The sequence below is a fragment of the Arachis stenosperma genome, chromosome 3, assembly GCF_014773155.1.
Source record: "Arachis stenosperma cultivar V10309 chromosome 3, arast.V10309.gnm1.PFL2, whole genome shotgun sequence".
Classification (NCBI taxonomy): Eukaryota; Viridiplantae; Streptophyta; class Magnoliopsida; order Fabales; family Fabaceae; genus Arachis; species Arachis stenosperma.
This window is the reverse complement of record NC_080379.1, coordinates 44,449,052-44,454,545: the sequence shown is the minus strand read 5'-3', so window position 1 is coordinate 44,454,545 and position 5,494 is coordinate 44,449,052. Positions and strand designations below refer to the sequence as shown.

Here is a 5,494-nt window from a genome sequence, read left to right as displayed (position 1 = left end):
ATTTGCCGGTAAAGACCTTTTTAATGGCCGCAAAAGTATATAAGTTTTAGCGGCCATTTTTTTGGCAATTTATATGGCCACCAAAAGTAATTCTAAGATTGCAATGTTATTTACTTTTAGTGGCCATTACTATTGCCGCCAAAGCCTATTTTACCGGTAATTTATATGGCCACTAAAAATAATTCTAAAATTGTAATGTTATTCATTTTTAGTTGCCATTATTATTGCCGCTAAATCCTTAAAACTTTTTTAATTATACTCACTCTTTTAGAAATAACAACCTATCCTTTTTCTAAAATTTCAAATTATTTTTACCAATTATTATTATTATTGTACATAATATAAATATACCAGTATTAATTACTACAAAATAAAATATTTCATTACATTCAAAATATTTATACACAAATTTCTCTTGAAAAGTAATCATGCATAATACAAATTTAAACAACACAAATACTACAAAGAAAAAAAGGGATTTAAGAGTAAATCTACATTATATACACAAATTGCTTAGGCATGTAGGAATTGGGAGTCTTAGCCACAATCTCTTTATCCTTCTTAAAGGCTCTTTTCATTCCCTTTGCAGGGTCTGTCAGAACCAACTTAGCCCCAAAAGCTAACAGAGTGATTCTTCTTTCGAGACTCATCAAAGCAGGCATTGTAATTTTGTGCTTGTAACCTTGGCTGCGGCCATGAAAGCTAATCCGATGCCAGTATTTTTACTTGTTGGTTCAATCGGAACGCTCTTCCAAAAAAATATGAGAAGAGCCACATGTAGATAAGAAACAAATCAGATCATACATCTAAATAACCAACAATATCTTCCATCAATCCACATCCTAGCTAGTTCTGCATCTTAGTTTTAACAAAAAATAATAAAGAGTAACACCATTCAATCAAAGCTAAAATGACTTCCAATCTTGAACAAATATCTTTATGTTATGAAAGCTTTTCACAGAACATGTATTTGAATTTGGGCCTACGTATATAGCATGTTCCCTCATGATAAGTGTATACGTCAGAATTAAAGTGATGGCAGTGGAAAAAAGAAAGTAATAAAATAATAAAGAAAAGCAGTAATTTTCTTAAAGTTAAGGTAAACCAACCTTTCCAGGTGATATAAGCCCCTTCTCTTCTGCATCAGCAATCATACTGTAGCCAATCCTGCATGCCACACACATATATTAAGAACTGAGACTCGTGACAATTAGAAAAAGCAAAGAAAAGAAAAGGAAATGAGTATGTACCTGTCTTTGACACTAGAACATGGCTCCATCAATTCTAGTTTGGTAGCAATACGGGCAACACAACCATCGGTAACTTTATTAAGATATACAAGTGGGGTTTTTGCCAATTAAGCATTTCTTCTCACATTTGGATTGTTTTCTCAATGTTAAAATCCCTGGCTTTCAAAAACCTACCAGTAAGTAAAGTGTGAGCCTGTGAGTTAAAGGTTAACATTCTAATAAATTATAATAATTGACATTTTGTACCCTTTAAACATGAAGTGAAATGATTGGGAAACAATTTGCCACAGAGAGATAAGCTAGTCATTCACTGAGTGATGGAAGAACTTTAATGAAGTGAGAAAATGTTAGCTTACACTATGAGAAGTCAGAAAGCCAAGGGAGCCAAGGTTAAAGGACACAGTCGGAGGAACAGCTCCTCCGAACAGATTTGAAGCATGTAGTATGACACCATCTCCACCCAAGTAAGCTACAAAATCTACTTTATCATGTAGATCACTGGATCAAAGGCATTGAAATATTAAGATATCGTTAAATGAAAGCACATGTTTATGCAAATGAAGGAAAAAAAAATCAAATCAATTCATATAGATATAGAAACTTAAGATACCTGGTATCCTGATTATAAAATGTCTGAACAAAGCCAAAGCCTGGAATTCTAGCAAATATCTCATGTACATCTGGTCCAATAAGAACATTCATTCTCTCTTGGTGATACAAGAAAGAAGCAACCTGCAGAATAGATATAGAAGTTGTATTGAAAACATATCTTGTCAAATTAGTTATACACTTCACAACAATGATAGCTATGATTTCCTTAAGAACGAAAAATTGACCAAAGTTCTCTTAGTACAACATTCAAAACCAAAAAAAGTTTTGATCCCTAACTAGCACAACTGTGACAAAAATGTAAAATAGCCCAATTCACAACCAAGAAGGGAAATAACGGAATGGGTATCACTCACTGTACATAAATGCTAACTTTATTTGGGCTCCAATTCTGTTTCAAAAAAAAAAAAACTAGAATTCTCCACCATTGATTCAAAATTCTTTTGAACCAACTACAATGCATGAGTTTCCTTACTTTTCTTTTAAAGAACTTTTTACAAAAGATTACAAGCAATCATATTCATAGTTATTGACATTAGACACCAAATACAGATATAATAATGTTGTGTTTTTTATTTAACCATTAAAACATCTATATATAGTGGAAAGCCAAGATAATTTGTTGTAACCTTGGACCAGAAATCTCCATAGCTTCTAATATGAGTGAAGATTCTTCTATGAAATCTAAATATCTTTGAGGGTTATTTTCATTATTACTAGATCAGAGCCTTGGTGTTTCAATACAAACATAATTCAATTTCAATAGAGGTAACATCAAAGCCTACTCAATATAACTTACAACAGTGCATTTATGATACAATCCAAAATGATCATGCTATTAGTTTAAATAATTTCAGGCTCTTTGATCAAGCCACTGTCCATACACAATCATTGTCACTTAATGACAATTCTCATATTCCAACTAGTACTCCCACATGTAATTTAGAGAGTGATAATGATTTAATTCATGCATCATAAAATTCCACTAACTTTTTAAATCATGCATTCATAGATAGTACACCAACACTTTTAAGAAATACATCACAACATTTATAAACACTTTTTGTAGCTAGGCATGCAAAATTTTATATTACAATTCATATGTATCACACATTAGCAGCAATTTTGAAATGTCACACATTAGCAGAAATTTTATATTTCAATTCATATGTATATGTATCACACATTAGCAAAATTTTATATTACAATTCAAATAGTATCTTGCAACGAGGTGATAAAAGATTTACCTTTGCAGGTTGGTTTTTGGGACTTGGCAAGACACCAAGATATAGTTCCTCCTTCACCCGGCACAGAAGCGTTTGCGGCATGGGTGTTAATGGTTGAAGGCTGGTGGTGGAAGATTGCGGTGAAGAGCCAGGTGGAGTTGACTCTAGTTTATTGTGAAGATCATCAATCCACTACAGTAACTCCCTCAAGTAGTCGATTGCATTCTCAAGTATCAAAGCCCTATCCATCTATGAACAATGAAAGACATTAGAATGTATAATCCCTAAATCCTTAACACATCAAAAGAATGCATTAACTAATTAACAGCATAATCTGAGCCAAAAATGATAAAGCCAAAGAAGTTTAGAAAATCGAAGGGAAAAATGATAAAGCCAAAAAAAATCAAATTACCATAATCTAAAACCGATAATGCATTGAGCGAAGAAAACCCTCAAAATTTTGAGTCTAAATCACTGAATGACGAGTTTAACCTGCATTAAGTGCATGTGATAGGGATCAAAACTAAGAATAGTAGAATCCAATGTGGGAAAAAAGTTAACACAGATAAAACTAAAAATTGATAAGAGATATGGAAAAAGGATGCAATAGAACACAAATTGGGAGTACAAGAATCAGAATTGAGAGAGAATTAAGGAACTTATACCTGATTACTAGAGCGCGATTGAGATTTTAATCTAAATCAACACAAGCTTGTCCGAGAAAAGGATTCAGAGCGTGATTAAGATTGAGATGAAAACTGGGAAGAGATTTGAGCGATGAAGAACATGAAATGATGGAGATGTGAGAACGAGATCAAGAAGAAGAAAATTGGTGTGTGGTTATCACTTCTCAGAGAGTAAGGCACTGAGAGAGTTGTTTGTGTGAGGAAGAGTGGCGAGACACAGATATTGACGATTTTGCGTTTTTCATTTTATTTTTTTTAATTTTAGCTTTCTTTTAGTGGCAAGAGCTGAAATGACCATTATAATCTATAGTTAATGGTAAATATATAATTGCCACTAGAAAAAGGTTTTGAGAAGAGAATTTACAACAATAATACTATTGCCGCTAAAAGTTTATGGCTAAAAATATTTTTTCTTGTAGTGTAAGATAGTGGATAACATGCTCTACGGCAAGTTCATCTCCATGGCCTATAAATATTAGAAACTTAGAAGAGTTTAGGGACTTCAACAAAGAATACTAGATTATCGCATAAATTTATAAATTCCCTGTCTTTACGACACAACGGAAGAGCATGGAGTGCAAGTGCATGTGAGTGTTAGAATTCAATTTTTAACTTGTTTTCTTTTGCTTATTTGATTCATTGTCGTTTATTTTCTTTGAATTTTGTTATTATTTTGCTTTGATCAGTATTCTACACTTTTATTGTCTTATTTATTTAATTATTTATTCTTTTATTGTTCTACTACTAGTAATTCCGATATAAAATTACTTTGACACCATAATTAAATAATATTCGGATTGAGTTTACTTTTTTTTAAGAAGAGTCGTATCTGTTTCGATACTTGAGATTTTGATATAAGCTCAATTTCGATAACCTATTGATATTACAAAAATTGAGTGAAACACTAACAAACTTTTTAAATTTTGAAACCTCAAGTAGTTTACATAGATTATGTTTAGGGTCGAGATATAAGTATTTTACAAATGTTGCAAATAGGTAATTTTGAGCTTCAATTTATTTAAATATATAAATTGTCATAAAATATATTTTATTAGTTAAGAAATAGCATTTATTTTTAAAAATTTGTATATATATTGACGTATTTGTATCCCTTTTTAAAACAATTTGTATTTTATGCCGTGTTTGTACCCCTTTTTGAAAATTTTTGCCCATCGTATAACACACTAGCGCATAATCATTTCAACTTATGCATCATTAATAGCATGGGGCTGAATTTGGAGAACTCGAGCATAGTTCTCATCGATTCAGATCTTAAATATATAGTTTGCTTTGTTCCAGTATTATTTGCTATCTAAATCATGGCAACATATGCTGCTCCAAAGGCAGACTTTCGCTAAAAGCTATGTTAAATAATGAATAATGAAACGAGTAAAATTAAGTCTAATAGTTTTATTAGTTAATAGAATTTTTTCTTTTGATGAAGTTAGTTAATAGAATTTTATAAATAGAGAAAGTACGAATGTAGTTAGAAAGTAAGTGTTGGAAATAAAGATCAAAAGGGATGAACATGAAGACATCGAATGGAAAACTATTTGACATGAATTTGATGGACATGGTAAATTGAATAGCTACTCGAATGAGTAAGATCGAAGGTTTTTTTAAGTTAACGGAATTTTCAGTAACTATCACACGTTTGGGTGAAAGAGCAGGAACTGCTACCCAAACTTTCACACATAAAGGGGCGTCATGTCATTAATGGTCG

At 31.7% G+C, this 5,494-nt stretch overlaps 1 pseudogene; it reads right to left on the bottom strand.

Moving 5' to 3' along the window:
• Positions 1-491: 491 nt before the first annotated feature.
• LOC130966015 (putative inactive cysteine synthase 2) lies at positions 492-3,187 on the bottom strand (annotated as a pseudogene).
• Between the last annotated feature and the right edge of the window lie 2,307 nt (positions 3,188-5,494).